Source organism: Ursus arctos, chromosome Y (assembly GCF_023065955.2).
Source record: "Ursus arctos isolate Adak ecotype North America chromosome Y, UrsArc2.0, whole genome shotgun sequence".
NCBI classification, from domain to species: Eukaryota; Metazoa; Chordata; class Mammalia; order Carnivora; family Ursidae; genus Ursus; species Ursus arctos.
In genome coordinates, this window is record NC_079874.1 from 24,562,819 (window position 1) to 24,581,294 (window position 18,476).

Consider the following 18,476-nt stretch of genomic DNA (forward strand, 5'->3'; position numbering starts at 1 on the left):
TCTGATCACCCTGCCATTAAAAAAACCCTTCAGGGGCTCCTGTCAAGCTTGGAACAAAATCCAGAGACACTCTTGCTCAGTAGAGAACCACCGGTGGCTCACGTGGTGCCAGCAGGAAAGACAAGCATGAAATACAGAGAGTGTACAGGGTTCTAGGACATTCTGACCTAGAGAACTCACGGGAGGGGGCGAAGGCATGTGTGATGGGGGGGGGGGGGGGGGGAATGCAGCATGACTTCCAGGGTCAGGGCTTGAGCGTCAGCCTGGAACGTGGTGCCACTTCCTGGGACGCAGGCGGACTGAAGAGAGGAAAAGCAAGCCTTTTTTACATGTGAACTGTGAAATGCCCATCCTAGCTGTAAGTGGACTATTACCATTACCTAGGTAGTTAAGGACACCAGTCCAAGCAATCAGGAGAGGTCACAGTTGCAGAATTAAGTCTGGAAGTCATCCCGTTACCATGATGCTCAAAAGCTACGGGCCAGAATGGGAACGTTCAAAGCAGGGTTTCTCACCCCGGGCGCTGCTGACAGTGTGGATCAGATAATTCTGCGGTGGGGGCCGCCTGGGGCCCTAAGCGCCATCCCCCCGCCCCCGCTCCACCCACTAGACCCCGGTAGCAATTCACACACGCGCCCCCTTCGCGGTGATAACCAACACTGATCCCAGATGTTACCAGGTGTCCCCCCCGAGGGCACAAGCACCCTGCAGAGAGCCACTGGTCTAAAGACTGCAAGCCGAGGATGGAACACGGAGAGGAGAAGCTGTCAATGAGACGGGAGTGTGCAGAGAGGTAGGAGGAAATCCAGGGCGGGGTGGTATCCCTGGCATCTAGGGACAGACATCTCTCAAACATCATGGAACGACGAGCAAATAATGGCCACTGAAATGGATGACCAGGAGAACAGATGACAGGATGACAAGACACCGCACTGTCTCCTCTGTCCACGCTCGCTACGTGAAAGAACTCTAGACAGGCTTCATGGAAGCTGCAGCCTTCCTGTGGGCCCATGAAGTCAGGCGACGAGGAAGAGAAGGCAGCTGCAGCTTGAGCGGTGCTGGAGGCATCAAAGGTAGGCAAGCGGGCACTGAGGTTCCTAAAACATCGGGAGACGCTCGCAGGGTGCTCAGGAAAGGGGCTGCGGGCAGCACAGTGCCAGGACGCCAGGCAGTGGACAGCATGGGTGCCCCGTCGAGCAGAGGGAAGAGGAGGCCACCCGGGCCAGCTGGTCCCGCAGGCAGCACTCTCCCACAAGGGGCGACTTCCAAGATATCAGCGAACCCACAGAGTTCCTCCCAAGTGGGAGCCAGGGGCCCCCTAGCTGAGCCAGCCGTTGATCTTTCTCTTGTTCTCTTGGCTTATAAGGGCTCCTGCCCCTGGCAGACGACACTCAGAGCCCCAAACTGTGAAAATGCTGACACGACTTGCCAGATGCCTGCTCCGCTGCCCTACCCCCTTCTGCCTTCATGCCACAGCTACCGTATTAAAAAAGAAAAAAGAAAAGTTAGGGGAAAAAGAGAAGGGCAGATTTACAGGCCTCACTTTGTTACTAATTAATTATAAGAAACTCCCTCTGGACCAGAGTCCTCAGCTGTGAAATGAGGGTATTAAATTATTTATGAGGTTTCATCCACATCAAAAAATCTGAGGAACCATTTTCCTGTTGACTTACTTTGTAAATTCTAAGGGAAAACACTTGCGAAGAACTAAACCAAGGGGGCGCCTGGGTGGCACAACGGTTAAGCGTCTGCCTTCGGCTCAGGGCATGATCCCGGCGTTACGGGATCGAGCCCCACGTCAGGCTCCTCCACTATGAGCCTGCTTCTTCCTCTCCCACTCCCCCTGATTGTGTTCCCTCTCTCGCTGGCTGTCTCTATCTCTGTCAAATAAATAAATAAAATCTTTAAAAAAAAAAAAGAACTAAACCAAGAACTTGCACAAGGATGCTCGGGGAGGGAGGGAGGAAGAATGTATGCATCTATCTGTCCTGCAGCCAACAAACCACAGAAATATATCCAAAGGCTGCAATATTTTTCCAAAGTGGCCGTAATGATTAACATTTGCACCCCAGAGAAATTCAAGTTGTACCATCATGAAAACAACACAAAAAATCCAAAATATGTTTTCAGAAGCCACTGAGCATAACAGAGAAGCTGCAATTTCCTCCTGAGTCCTTTCTTTTTTTAGTGAGCCCTGAATCAACCGGGCCAAGAGCCAGGGGCTAAGCCGGGTACTGGCATGAGGAACTAGAGAATTCTGAACACTTCATTTGCTATGAGGTTCGAGTTCTGTGTAATGAAGCTGTCATTTCCTGCGTTACCAATACTGAAGAGCATTTTTATGTACGGCGATGATTCATTCAATAACATTTTAAATCCTTTAAATCAGTGGTTCTCAAATGGGGCTGTCTCTCAGGGGACACTGGGCAATGTCTGGAGACATTTTGAGTTGTCGGGACGGGAGGAAGAATGCTGCTGGCATCTAGTTAGTAAAGCCAGGGACGCAGCACACAGCACAGCCCTTCTCAGGCAGAAAATTATCTGGCCCAAATACCAATACTGCCAAGGGCGACCCTACTAAAATTTCTGCAATTTTACAGGAGACACATCCTATATACTTTCGTGTTCCAAACCACTTTTATTCTTTTCGAAACAGTGCGTGTACATTGTTTTAAAAAGTAAAACACAGGTGAGGCCAAAGACTGCTCTTTTGACTTAACAAGCTTTTTATAGCACCATCTATCCCCGACTCTACTTCCCAAAGCAACCATTTTCAGATCTCAGAACTGTTTGTATCATTGGCAGTGATCCTCAGTATGACTTCCACATTTCTAAATAACCTTAATAATATTCCCTATCAGCTTTAGATATTACTTACTTGATTTCCTCACATATAGATGAGGATTTGGGCTTTTTAAATTCCATCCTCAATCTTATGCTAACCCTGCCACATCTTCCCAACACTGTAACAGTTTTTGGTGAAATCTATATTTGACAGATATTGTGACAATGGAAAGGGCACTGCTGAGCAAGCAATATAGTATGATTATGAGTCCTTTCACACGTGACCTTTTTGTTTTCCTGGGATTACTAATTGCACTTGTTTTTATTTCCCTAGTTTTTTTTTTTTTCCTTTGTATCATTTGGTAATTCTTCCAGCATTGTCCACAGTCTTTTGATTCGATTTTTTACATCATCAAAATTCTCAGATAATCTGTCAGCTCTATGGGTTCCCCCCCCAATCACTCCTACATCTCTCAAATATACACACATTAGACCTTCTGAAATTTCTCTCTGTTCCAGTCTGTATTTGTCAGCATTAGGCCTGCTATAGAGCTCACACTGCCATGAAACCACAACATCTTGAGAATACATTCTGTTTCTAGGATCCCAAATCTCCCCCTTTCTTGGTTTACTCTCTCATTTTGGTGGAACACATTCCCTAGTAGATTTCTGAGAAGTGATATGTAAAAGCTAAATATTACTGATATCCTGAGTATGTACGAATACCCTCATATTCTACCCTTAGTTAACAACTAGTAGAGGAATGACTTTAAATTCTGAGTGAAAATTATTTGCACAGAAGTCTATACTCAGTCTCTTTTTCAACTTCCAATGCTGCCGTTAAGAAATCTGATATCATTCTGATTCTAGATCCTTCATATGACTTTTAAATCCAGGAGAGTAATTAGATACTGCCTTCATCTCTAATATTTCAAAACGACGTGATGAGCTTTTTTGTGTAGTATTTTTTTTTATGTGCTTTTTATTCTCCGTTCCAGTCACCTGGTATGAAATTTCTCTTCTTCAGATTTAAGATTTTTTCCACCATCTCTTCTTTGGAATATCTATTAGGCAAGAATCTGAATAACCATCTCTCATCTATGTAGTAAAACTTTATGCACCATGTCTTCACTGACCAATAAGGTATCCACTAGCTGCCCCTGAAATGTTTGGCTAGTGCCATTGAGGAACTGGCTTTTAAATTTTATTTAATTTTAATTAATTTAAGTATATATAGTCACATGTGGCCAGTGGTTACCATATTAATGAAAATCTAAAGACTATGACAAATGGAGGGGGGGGGGACAAACAAAGGAGAAACACTGCCTGTAACACCAACTCCAACGTGATTTTAAACATCAGAAGATGTTAAGATGTTCAGAAGAAAAAATGTTCAGGAGAAGAAACAATGCAATTTCTAAATCCTCACCACTACTTTCAATATGAGGTTCTAGGCCTTCATTCTATGGCTTCCTTCCCCGTAAGAACTTGAAGACCCTATGCTACAGAACAGTGGGTGCTCCAGGGGATGCGAACGAAAAAGGCCTACCAGGACAGTCTCTGGGCATTCGTTCATTCATGTACTCATTCAACAAATACCACGAACATAACAAATTGTTATCCAGACATTCTATGAACAATGACCATGACAGAAAACAGAACCACAAAAAACAAAACTGCAAAAACAAAACTACGCAAGTTCTGTGCACCCAAGCCAAAGCCAATGAGCCTACTGTTCCATCTCGATCACTGGGAACTACTTTCTTTAAAGCTCAGTGCCCACCATACAGCACGCAGGCAATAGGTGTGCACCGAAAACGAACTAAGAGCAGGCTCAAAACCAAAAGAAAGTCATTATTGTTTTCTTTTTCGACTCTGAGGGAAAAAAAAAAAAGAAACAGAACTGTGGGAATAGGGAAATAAATGTTCAGGGGAAATCTTCACTTTTTATGTAAGGATCAATGGGGAAACACATTTTCTTCACCTATTCTTCAAGTAAGTCATTTAATATCCATTCATTCCTGCAAAACGTGACATTTTATTATATTTGTAGGTTTTACAAATTCAGCATAAAAGTATGAACTACTCAAAAAGGAGAAAAACAGACACCAAACGAGATGCTTATATAAACCTCATTTCATTTTTTTTTTTTTTTTTTTGCTGCTGGATCATTATTTTATTTTTTTTAATAATTTTTTAATTATATTATGTTAGTCACCATACAGTACATCCCCAGTTTCCGATATAAAGTTCAATGACTCATTAGTTGCGTATAACACCCGGTGCACCATGCAATACGTGCCCTCCTTACTACCCATCACCAGTCTATCCCATTCCCCCACCCCCCTCCCCTCTGAGGCCGTCAGTTTGTTTCTCGTATTTCTCTTTTCATCTACTATGATGCTAATAACAAGATTTTCGGGCTTGTATAACCAGCAAAATCAATGCTTCTAAACTCATATTGATGTATCGAATGCATGTGGTTAGACACACGTATCCTTCACCCACGACCCCACACCAGTAGAGTCAACCATATGCCGCTCACAACAAATGAAAAATGGGTTCCTCACGCTCTGATATACCGAACAGATTCCATACAGAAAGACCAAGATATGGTCTGTCATGTGAACATTTGACATGAGATAAGGTAATGACATGATCCAATTGGGCTTATAATTAGTTATATAACCCCTGCAGAGCCAACGCCGACGGAAAAAAAACAAACCCACAGCAAATTTTAAGACGCTATCAGCCGCAATATTTGTTTCTAAGCATTTATTTTTATTTAAATTAGAATGATAAATTTTATTTAATGGCACGAAACTAATCTTTAGTGAGAAAAATAACCACATTTAAAGAAGACACATTAAGGTATTAGGATAACACCTTTCTTTTCAGCAAACTGTCAATCAACAGTGATTTGAATGTCTCCCCGCAGATACAATACCAAACCGTATGCAGATAATCCTCACGTGACTCTAATCAGTTCTTTATAGATGACATAGTGCATCGTGCATCGTGAGGTAGAAAAGAATCCCAGGTAATCTCCTCCTCATCTCCCAAAGCACCGTCTCCACATTTTGCAGTGAGCGTTAAGCATAATTTTCAATGTAACTGTCAAGCACATTATCTATTCACTGAAATTATGATAAAAGTTTCTGAACGCCATATGGTCCTGGTGTTCACATTTCAGTTTCTATCCTTTGCCAAACACAAGCTCTCCCCCTCTCACCTGGAAAGGTCAATGATACCGTCTTCAGTTTCAGTTAACAATGCTGCAAGCAAATCCCTTTTGTAAAACAATGGAATTCAATTATTTGCTTACATAAACAGCTCAAAATTTGGGACACCAATGTCAGTGATCAGCTAAGAACTAAGTATTAAGACACAAGCGCACACACACAGTCACACACGGGCACACATCTCCTATTCACAAGCGTAGGGTCAGGGTCACCTCCACGTTCAGGACATCAGGAAGATGTCCGAAATAAAAATCCAAATGAAAAACTAAGACTAAAACCACCCAATGCTCTTACACAAATACACCATAGTTCCCCTGTATTGAAGGAAGCTGGGGAACTCTTGTAACAGCAAACCCCCAAATATCCAACTTTCTAATCCCTACTCGTTTGGAAACAGAGGCCTTCAAAATGACTTTTAAACCCAAGGCTTTTCCAAAAATGCAATTTTTTCAAGTTGTTATTTATTTAAGTAATCTCTACACCCAACATGGGGCTTGAACTCACAACCCTGAGATCCAGAGTCACACGCTGCTCCAACTGAGCCAGCCGGGCACCCCGAGAGTTTTTTTAAGTATCAAATCCAACAGCTGGGAGAAGGGGGCCACTGGGAACGCTGCTGTCGTTTACACTGAGGGTGACTCCTGCCCCCAAGTGTTAGACCAGCGGTTCTCAACTGGGGGTGATTGTGCCCTCCCCCAAGAGACATTGCAGGTTGCCACAACTGGGGGGTGCTCCTGGCACGTGGTAGGTAGACACCAGGGATGCTGTTATACACCCTACAACGTACAGGTCAGCCCCCATCACAACAACCTCAAAAAGAACACCCCACCCCCAACTTTTGCGAAGGCTCATGCTCCCCCGCCTGGCACCATGTGAAAGAACGCACGTGTCCAGGAACTGCATCGTCGTTACTCCTCCTCTGTGTAGTGGCATCACGAACTGGACCCTCATAATGACGTCAGGAGTACACACCGCCATTCACACAAGGTTAGAGCAGAGAACCCTCCATGGCACACAGTGGACACCGGGCAAGGACCAGCCAAAACTGCTTTTGTCACTGTAGTCCATACGTGAGGCAATCAGCTCACAGCCTTGTCACTAAGGAGCTGTGTGGCCCTGGACGATGACCTCTGAGCAGTTACACGCAAAGTACACAGCACAGCCCGCGGCTGTCGGAGGCCGTCGGTATCAGCTGTGATTAACAGCAGCTGAGGCTCGCAATTGATCCCAGGAAGTCGTTCCCAATCTTTCCTTCCCATAAATCGAGAAACAGCTATTCTTTCTGCACTGATTAAGGATTGATTGATTTGTGTGTGTGTGTGTGAGAGAGAGAGAGAGAGAGAGAGAGAGCGCGAGCACGCGCGCACAGGCAGGAAGTGATGAGAGAGAGAAAGAATCTCCAGCAGAGTCCCCGCTGAGTGCGGAGCCCAAGGCGGGACTCGATCTCACGACCCTGAGATCATGACCGGAGCGGAAATCAGGATTCAGGCGCTTAACTGACCAAGCCACCCAAGCGCCCCTCTGTGCTAATTCTTTTTTTTTTTTTTCTTTTAAAGATTTTATTTATTTATTTGACAGAGATAGAGACAGCCAGAGAGGAGGGAACACAAGCAGGGGGAGTGGGAGAGGAAGAAGTAGGCTCCCAGTGGAGGAGCCCGATGTGGGGCTCGATCCCATAACGCCAGGATCACGCCCTGAGCCGAAGGCAGACGCTTAACGACTGCACCACCCAGGCGCCCCTCTGTGCTAATTCTTTACCCTTGTTTAGCAGGAGACATTTAAGAACTTTTATTTCTGGAACCTCATTTTCACTTCTTGCTTTTTGACATAAGTTATGGAGCCGTATTCAGGGCTCCAGGGTCCCGCGTCCCACGGAGCATTCTAGACACTGCTCCACCACGCTCACGGAGATGGAAAAAGAATTTCTGCTCCATTCGATGTACCTTCAAGCCAAAGAATTTGTTTCTTTAAATGGTGTGAGTTCTTTTCCCTCCAGGAAAATTAAATGACTCCAGAGCGTTGCTGTTATGAATCTTTTTTTCAAAAAGGGATTTGAGAGAACTTTAATTTTCAGACTTGGGAGGCCTAGAACGCTTCACCTAGGGTCTGCTCGCCAGCTGCTTCTGCCCAAGTCTCCATCATACTAAATGTAGAAATATCCTCTGTCCCCATGTACTTCAGCAGGAAGCAGCCAGAGTAAAATAAGACGCTGGTAACACACGAGAATTCCAAAGCCATTGTGAGCCAACAACCTCCAAGAAACCACACTGCACTCATTCACTAAAATACGCGTCATGCTCCAGCAGGAAAAAGGAAAAAGGACTTGAAGTGGATCACACACACACACACGAGCAACAATAAAACAATTCGCTGGAGAAATCAGGGCAAAGAGAAGGTGAAGGCACCAAGGCTGAGCTGCTGGGAGAGGAGGGCTGCGTGCAAAGCCCACGAGCATTACATCAGCCGCAAGGGAACGAACCTCGGATACGGAGCCTTCTAGCCATCTAGTCAAAGAAACAAATGGGACGAGATGTCAGTATCCAAAAAGTGAAGAAGAGAACTAAAAACACAGCTTCTAGAGTGGATACACGTGCACAATTTCTCCCATGGGCCCCAGAGGGGAAACTGTGGGCTCCGTACAACTACGTTCTCAGTAAATGGGGCCAAGCACGCGTTTCATTGGGCTGCTGCTTACAACAATTCTTAACGTGAGGTAACTGCCCAACCCCGAGGCCCAGGTAAGTTAATCACGTCTGAGGGCATAAACAGCACGGTGGCGGCGTGCACATCTCCCCACAGCCAGCGGGACTCCAAGGATACACTTCAGAAGCACTCAGAGTCCCAACTGGGCTGCAGGTCTCCTGGGGTCACAGCAACACGCTACAGTATATTGTCAACACACTTCAATGCCAGTAAATATACCATTTGTATAATATCATTTTTAACAGTTGCCTAGTAACCCCCTGTAAGGGCTAAATAAACTTTTGTCACCATTGCATTCAACTCCTTGCTATTTTAAGCAATGCCTCAATAAATAAGGAGAACCATTTCTTAAGTGTCAAAAAAAAAAAAACTGTGGGCCACCTACATAAAAAGAGAAAGCTGCACTCTTATTACCTAAGGTTTAAGAAAGAAATACCTCATGGCGACACTACATAATGGCAGTGAGTTCAATAATGGCTTTCAGATTACTTGTGCCTCCATCAATCACCGTGGGGTCCATACACACCCGCAGCACAGGAGCACGCACGAGACTGACCGCAGTCCGTCAGTGTGCGCGAACACACTTCCGCGTGAACCAGGAAATAATTACAAAACATCTGGCACTAAAACTCCTTCACAAATTTAAGTTGAGAACTTCAGGAAAAACATAATGAGTTAAACAGGACTTATTTCAAGACAGCAACGTACTCACTCATTTTTGTGCTGGAGACGATGCTGGTTGACCCCCGTTGTTTCAAGGTAATTATGAACGGTGCTGCCTTTCACTCTGAAAAGTGTCCCAATGTGGATGGTACATTATGGGACAACCCTAGATCTTAGAGACAAGTCAGCAACGAAGACGGCCTAGGCTCCAGAACGGCAAACTAGGAATGCCAAAGTCCCAGTCTGTCTACAGAAACAGCGAGTTATGAAACCTGGAGGCCCTAACATGGCAAAGCGGGTGGGACGGGCCCTTGTTAGAACCACATGAATCATCAAAGGAAGCTTCCTCCATCTGCTATCTTGAAATAACAACATCAACAACGGAACGACTGCACTTCATCCTTCCCACTCCTCAGGAACATCTGGCATTACTGCCCCTCCCCCGCTGGCTAATGTAATGGCCACACATCCAGGTCGGTGGGTCCAGAGCAACCGAGCTGCACCATAAACTCTACGAGGGAAGGAACTGCATCTGTTTCTAGTTCTTCATTACCTGGCAAGTTGTAGTTGCCCAAGAAACAGGTGTTGAATGAGTCAATCTCTTTCTCTTTCGTAACTACTCCTTCTCAGAGTGTTTCTCTGCTTCATCGTCATCTCATCCATTAAACGTAAGCACTTGGCCCAGCACTCTGTTCTTGAATCTCTTTCCTCCAGCTTTGCTCCCTTGTAACATAATCCAAGATGGCGGCCCCCTTTGCAGGTAATTCTTTTTTTTTTTTTTTTTTAAGATTTTCTTTCTTTTTGAGAGCGAGCAAGCACGCACAAATGGTGGGGAGGGGCAGAGGGAGAGGGAGAAGCAGACTCCCTGCAGAGTGGGGAGCCCAGGGAAGGACCTGGAGATAATGACCTGAGCCAAAGGCAGACGCTTAACCTACCGAGCCACCCAGGCACCACCCCTCCCCGCCTTTTTTTTTTGGTAAGATTTTTTTGCAGGTAATTCTAAAGCACTATTTCAAGGCAATATTTCTTCTGCCTACTTCCTATCTCTACTTGGGTCCCTGTCCAGCACCTGAAGGTCACTATTTCAAATGCAATCTTCACCTTCTTCCCAGCCTCACATTACTATGTCTTTTGACCCACTCTTTGTTACCCTTCATTCCCAGACCCAAAACTCTGCTGCTCCCACCAAAGATTCATTCCTTTCTCTCTGCCATAGCCCTCCCAACATCCCCTCAATCAGACGCCAAGTTCAATGATTTCAACCCTGTGGAGTCTCTAACATTCACTGGCGCTCCCCTACTTGGTGGCCTGGCTTCTGAATGACCACACACAACTTCCCTCCTCCTGACCTCTCCCCCTGCAAATCCACAAAACCACATGAATCTTCCTAATGCAGAGGTCTGATGTATCTCATTACTCAACAATATGTAATGGATAACACTGCTTCAGAAAACAAACCCAAGGCCGTTATATTGCCTGTAAAGTGCTCGTTTCTACACAGCTAGAAAAGGAGGGGCCAGGGCTAAAACTACCATCAAGAATAAGTTATCGCAACACTGCAAGCAGATGCCAGCTACGGTAAACAGAATAACGCCCCTCCCACCCAAGTCACGCACATCCTAATCTCTAGAACCTGCGAACATATTAGATTACATTACATGGGGGAGTAAAGGTTGCTGATGGAATTCAGGTTACTAATCTGACCTTAAAAAAAGACTTTATCCGGTATCATACAAGTGTGCCCAATGTACTCAGGGGACTCCTTTAAATGGGGGAAAAGGGTTGCAAAACAATCCATCAGAGTGATGTAATGTGAGAAAACCTCAACTGCCGACAACTTTGAAGACAAAGGAAGGAGTCATGAGCCAAGGACAGGAGGCAGCCTCCAGAAGCTGGAAAAGGCAATTAAAAACAAAAAACAAAGATTCCCCCCTAGAAGCTCCAGAAAACAATGTGGCCCTGCAGATACCTCAGTTTTAGTCCGGTGAGACCCATTTTGGACTTGTGACCTCCAGAACTGTAAGAGAATACATTTGTGTTGTTTGAAGCCACTAAGTTCATGGTCACTTGTTACAGCAGCAATAGGAAACTCACACACCCTTTCTCTTGCCCTGGAGCTCCCACTGTACTATATATTCATACCATTTTATGGCATTTAGCACTCCGTATTACAGAGAGTTGACTATATACCTTGTAATCACTGCAAGAGATAATTCTAGGGGCACCTGGGTGCTCAGTCGGGTAAGTGCCTGACTTTAGCTCAGGTCACGATCTTGGGCTCCAGGCTCAGCAGGGAGTCTGCTTCTCCGTCTGCCTCTACCCTTCCACCTGCTTGTGCACACTCTCTCTCTCAAATAAATTAATAAAATCTTTAAGAGAGAGAGACAGAGAGAGAGTTCCAGGTCTCAGAGCATTTACATTACGACCAGCATGGTCTCTACAGCACCTCCCATGGGAGGCTGAGAACCAACCTCAGTATTACTGTACTCCCTCCAGTAGGGCTTCTGTGTGAAAAACCAGCCTTCACTCCGAATGCTTCAAACTTCAGCCTGTCCCTGAAAAATGCAAGCGAGTCTTCCAGTAAGGTCTTCGGAAGTAAAGAATGAAAGTTAACGACCTGGAAAAGAGCTTCACTCAGTCTGAGAACTTATCTCCAGGACAAGTGGCAAAGAACCAGCACTCAACGGTCTGCACTCATCTTTCGGGCCCAAGCCCTGGCTCCACGGGCCCTTGCGCAAGTGGTACCCCACGATTCCTTTCTCTGTTGGGAATCATTCATTAATTCCTTCACTGTCTCATCCACTGAGACCAACCTTTAGGAGAGGCTCACTACCACGCCCAGATGCAGAGGACCAGCCCAGTTCCTTTCTTTAAGGAGCCTGTCGTCTCTGAAGCAGGTAATGAAAATCCCTAATTTCCTAATTACCCAGGAGGTGACACTGTCAGCGTTGTAACAGAGGCTCCAATATTTCTTTGGGAAATGACAACAAGCGTTGGTGAGGATATATATATATGGAGAAACTGGAATGTTCATACATCGGGGCTGGGATCGTAACAGCCATTTTAGAAAACAGTCTGGCGGTTCCCCAAAAAGTTAAACACAGAATTCATACGGCCAAGCAATTCCACTCTAAGGAATACACCCAAGAAAAATGAAAACATAGGTTTATCCAAAAACCTATAAACAAACATTCATAGCGGCTTCTTCATAACGGCCAAACCAAAGAGTGGAAAGAGCCCACATGTCCAACAAATGATGAATGGATAAGCAAGATACGGTCTATTCATGACAGGAGAGCATCATCCAAGAATAAAACATGAGTGAAATATGGACTCATGCCACAGCACGGATGAACTCTGAGAGCAGGACACCGAACAAAAGAGATAAGACACAACAAATACATATTGTAGGATTCATTTATTTGAAATGTCCAGAGTAGGCAAATCCAGAGACACGAAGATTAGTGGTTGCTAGGGCATGGCAGGGAGGGGAGGACTGTGGGCACAGGGTGTCTTTTCGGGCTGCTAAATGTTCTAAAACTGTATTGTGATAATATCTGCACAACTCTATGAATTTACTAAAAATCGCTGAATTGTACACAACAGGTGAATTTTGTGGTTATGTAATTATGCCTCAGTAAAACATAAAAAAACTCTGAGATTCTTAAAGCAAAGATTATCTACATATGTGTGTCTAAATACTGGATAAAACATACTGTTACTACAGGACCAAAAAACTACAGACAATTTCCAATGTTTAAAAAAAACGGAAACTTCATTTGCTCTGATATGAAGGATTTTAAATAGTGCATTTCCTCTAATGTCAAAAGCATAATTGCATAATTTAACTTAGTAAGAGGCATATAGAAGGGCTTTCTAATTCAAATTACGCCTGAACAATAAATTTTATTGAATCAAGTCAACATTTATACATAACATGATTTTCAGCTGCTTTGCAATGAAACCCCAAATACATAAAACACTTGTTACAGTCACAACGGAATCCAGAAGATGAAACTCGCTAGAATATCTGCTTATTAGGAGTCAAGAACACAAACACCTGAATCCCTAGTTTAAGTGGATTTTAAACTCAATATAAGTAGATTAAGAAATTCGATGTTCCGTTGTGAGACATGACAAAAGCTTCAAGAATGACAGTAAAATATATTTTAAAAACTGCCCAATAGCTAATGAACCCATTGTAGAGCCTTCTTCCAGACAAGTGTGAAGTTCAACGTGCTGGAAAGAGGTCTGTAACTCACCCACTTTCATTTCAGCTTGTTTCTGCGAATATACTCTTCTATTTCAAACCGCGCCATAATATCAGAATTTTGTAGAGCTGTTTTTGTTTTCCCAGGTTCTTCAAAAGAACCCGGTCCAATGTGGTCCATCTTGGCGGCATACTGCACACTGGTAGGTCAGTGAGAAGGACACTACACAGCTGACCCATCTCACTGCCAGACCGTGCTTCTCACTGAAAGAGGAAGAGGAGGCCGTCGAGGAGCCAGCAGAAGTCCTGGACCCCGATCTGCTGCCCCTGCTTAGCTGGACCCCCGGGTCCCAACGTATTCAACTCTGGACTATAACACCACTGGTTCACCCACGGTACTAGTTTCCCATGGTTGTTAACAAATCTGCATAAACTTAGTTGCTTTAAGCAACACAGATTTGCCCTCCAGGTTCTGGAGGTAAGATGGCTGACGCGGGTCAGAGGGACGTGTTCCTTCTGGAGGCTGCAGGGCAGACTCCATATCTTCACCACGTCCAGCTTCTGGAGGCTGCCGGCATCCTGCGGCCCCTGGGCCCCCATCCTTCTGACCTCAGCTTCGGTGGACACGCTTCCTCTGTGCGGCCGACCCTCCTGCTGCCCTCCTCCACGCAGAAGCCCCTCTGTGAGGACCACGGCCTCACCGGATGATCTTCCCACCTCAAGATCCTGCAGACATACTCCCAGGCTCCAGGGCTAGGACGGGGACACCTTTCGAGGACCCCTGCTCTGCCTGGCACAACTATGAAGGACCGTCTTCAGAAACGGGAAGAACACCCAGAGTCTATGACACATGATCCAGTGTGTGGTGACAGCAGCAGAAATGGCGCTTGGAGACAGGAGTGCTATTTTTAGGACTCTGACCAGCAGGCGTAGCCATTCCTTGGGAGACGATTGTGGTCGAGGGGGTGGGCACGTGTGGGCTCTGCCTTGCACACTTAATAGTTAGGCTGGCCTGACACCAAGAACCACAGGTGGGTACAAGTCTGGCCAGCTCCAGTTCATGCGAGCTTGACCTCGGAAGGCACACAAACACTGACATCTTATTCACTTAATCCCCACGTGCACTACTAGCCCCAAATCATGGATAAATGGATTGAGGCCAGATGATTTTCCCAAGACCACAGAGCTGTGCAGCATGAAGCCTGGCATCTGAATTCCAGAACACTCCCTCTTCCGCTACCCATAAACGTCATCTTCCCCATCTTCCCAAAGCCTACAGCATCAGCTCAGTCCTCAAACACCTCCAACCCCTCTTCTCTAAAACACCAGACTAGAAATGGATGATCTCAAAGCCAGAAGAAATGCGACCACAAGATTTACAGGCCCAGATGGAGGCCCCCTTGAGGACTTGTGGGCAAGCAGGGCCAAGCTATGCACGATGTGGCCCTGCCCACGTGGGGACCTCTTCCTGGACACCACATGCCTCACCTCCTCCCTCATCTAAGGGCCTGGCACCCACATGTGCAGCACGTCTTTAGTGGGTACCCAGTAAGCACCACACCTTCCTCGCAGCTCTGCCCCCAGCGGTGGGGGCCACTGGTACACGCCAGCCCCTCTGACCAGATCTGAGGTTCTCAGCAAGGGAAACTATGCTCTACGCCTCCAGCACCTGCTGAGCGCCTGGCATCGTGTGCTCATGAAGCATCTGCACCACGAAGCCATCATTCTCTTTCTCCTGACCTCTATCCAAAGCTAAACATGGAGAGACAGCCTCTCCACAAACATCCTGGAATGCAAGTGTGCCCCCAAACCACCATGTGCCAATACAATTCTTCCCCCATATTTATAGGGGGCTCTATGTTTGCATAGGAGTCCCTACTTTTTTACCGATCACTGGCTAGCAGGAAGTTGGAAAGGGAAACCTTAGAACATAACCTAATTTATATGTGCAGAAGAAAGTTTTATTGAAACACGCCTTACCGGGGCACCTGGGTGGCTCAGTCACTGATGTGTCTGCCTTTGGCTCAGGTCATGATCCCACAGTCCTGGGATCGAGCCCCACATCAGGCTCCCTGGTCAGAGGGGAGTCTGCTTCTCCCTCTGCCCCTCCCCCGCTCATGTGCCAATAAGAAAGAAAGAAAGAAAGAAAGAGAGAGAGAGAGAGAGAAAGAAAGAAAGAAAGAAAGAAAGAAAGAAAGAAAGAAAGAAAGAAAGAAAGAAAGAAAGAGGAAGGAAGGAAGGAAGGAAGGAAGGAAGGAAGGAAGGAAGGAAGGAGGAAGGAAAGGAAAAGAAAGAAAAAAGAAAAGAAATATGCCATACTAAAAATCAGAATATTATAAACTACATTTTGAAAATATGAAATCAACTCTACTTTGGACCTTTGAGCAGAACAGAAGGAGCCCTGTGGTCTTAAAATCACTGTCACCAACGTCATCAACATGGTATACGCAACAGTGCCCCAAAATTACAATACCCTGGGCAAAGGTGGCTAACAGGGGACACGGCGTCCCATGGCATACGTCATGTGTGCAGAGTGCGCCGTGTTCCATGTGCACACGCACAGATGTATGCTTATGTGTGTCTACATACATGTCTTATATTTAAAAACTTAGGCAATGAGGCTCCAAGACACTCTTCAGTCCACAGTGTTCAAACTTTGGCACTATTTACATTTGGGGCCAGGTCATTCTTTGGGGTGGGGGCTGTCATGTGTACTGTAGGACGTCCAGCAACATCCCTGTTGTCTCCCCACAACATGCCAGGAACATTCCCCCCCCTCTCCGGACACTGCCAGATGCTCCCGGGGGAACACAACTGCCCCCGGGTGAGAATCGCTGCTCTAAGTTACGCAAAGTCCCCAGAGTGTGGCCTGACACTACGTAAGGCGTACACAGTCCTTGACACGAGAACAATCTGCTTTCCCAGATTACTGTGAATTACAACCAGAATTATCTTCTTTGAGAGGTCTTAAAAATGCAATAAATTCTGCATTACACTTTTGTGACCCATATTCCATTAAAACGACTAAACTATAAGCTCTTATGAAAAAAATCTGCATTTTTCTATGCAAAAAAAAAAAAAAAAGTCCATAGTTTACCAAGATGATTTTGAAGAGTCTAACAAAACCCGAAATTGCTCCCTTTCATTACCTTTACACCGAAGCCCGCAATCAGGGAGAAAGCTCGGGAGGTGGTCTTGCATTAACTCAGATTCCATCTTCCCCGTTGACCGACATTTTTCCAGCTTACATAAATACCGCCTCTAAATTACTGTTTATTTTCATTCGGCTTGTGGACAAAGCATCCAATGGATTGCTAGACACAGAGCCTACATCAAAGCTCTCCTTTTCTCCTTTTCTCCATGACTCCGAAAAGGATTTCTACGCTTTCGTCTGACTCGCTCTCCCTCCCACGGGGGCACAGAACCCTGGGGCCGAACCTGAGAGGGCTGTTTCTGGGACCCCGGCCCCTCGGCCCCGCTTGAAAGTGACTACGATCAGAAGAGAAGGGGGCTCAGAGGGATTCCTGAGCGCTGGTCCAGGCTGGGCACAGAGAGGGAGCGCGCCACGGCTGTCCCCTCTGCCCTGACTTCTCGGAGCTATCTGGTCCGCTTCTGCCACCCTCCAGGGCGCTCTTCCCCACGTGGCAACTCCAAGAAAATGAAAGCGTTCTTCATGTTGCTTCTAGGACCTGAGCAGAGGGGAGCCATCGCAGGACTCTTTCCAAAATTCCAAAGCGAACTTGCTGTTGCATGTCACTAAGTCCGGACGGTGAGGTGTCCGAGTCCTGCCGGACCCCCACACACGCTCAGAAACTATGGGCAGCTGAAGGACTCACAAGAATTCTGGACAGTGAGCCCAAGGTACGACAGAGCTCACATCCAGGGGGCCCACATGGTACAGAAGGAAGCAAACAATTCCCCTTATTTTTACTCAGAAAACATAAGAATTTGAGCAGCTTTTATACCAGCTTGGAATGCACCATCTCTGACACCTGTTTGGAAGGTCTAATCCTATGGAGCTGGGGTCGGTGGACTATTTCTGGAAAAAGCTAGACAGGAAATAAGGTAGGCCTGGTTCGCCAAAAGGCCAAAGGCATCACACCTGTTACGCGATGTAGAGGTTACATAAGAAAAAAATCTCCCCCAAATTTTCATTGACAACATTCGACATTTTATGAACACGATTTTGTCGTGTTCATGTCGCAAAAAAATCTCTTTTGATGTTTTTCACCCAACCACTTAAAACTGTCCGAACCATTCTTAGCATGAAGGGTGTACAAACATGGGCGGCAGGTAGGGTGTGGCCGGGGGCTGCTGGAGGTGAGACCCCTGCTATGGGGAGCAGAGACGGCCTTCACCCCTGGTGGCCGAGCCCGCCGGCCCAGCTCTGGGCCTGGAGAGAAGACAGGATGCGGCGCGGGCAGCCACAAGGCCACAGAGGATGTGAGAGAAATCTACACTTGGACATCCGGGAGGAAAAGGTCCTTCTGAGCTCACAACCCGCTCTTTGTGTTGTTTCTGCTAAGAAACTTAGGCCAGGGGACAAGTGATATCTTCAAACATGAAAAAGGTATGGTATTTTTTATATAAATGACACTGCTTACCCGTAAGCTTTGTGCCTTATTTTTTGTTAGTTTGCATAGATATAAATCAAGATTAGTGTTGCTCCCTTATGATAACCCTTGTATTGCACACACATCAATGTGTACATCGAGTGATCACATGTGGTCTGCTGGAGGTCTTTTCATCACGTCTTTGTAGAAACCCTTGTTGTTTTCCAAAAGAGCACCAGAAATCCTACACACTAAGCTTAATGAGTAGTAAAATATTTAATACTAAAATAGCACAGACTCCGGGATGCTTTGATAACCATC

At 45.9% G+C, this 18,476-nt stretch overlaps 1 protein-coding gene across 5 annotated transcripts in view; it reads right to left on the reverse strand.

Moving 5' to 3' along the window:
- LOC113240750 (F-box-like/WD repeat-containing protein TBL1X) overlaps positions 1-18,476 on the reverse strand; it is a 213,486-nt gene that overhangs the window by 131,561 nt on the left and 63,449 nt on the right. The gene's annotated exons all lie outside the window — the stretch shown is intronic.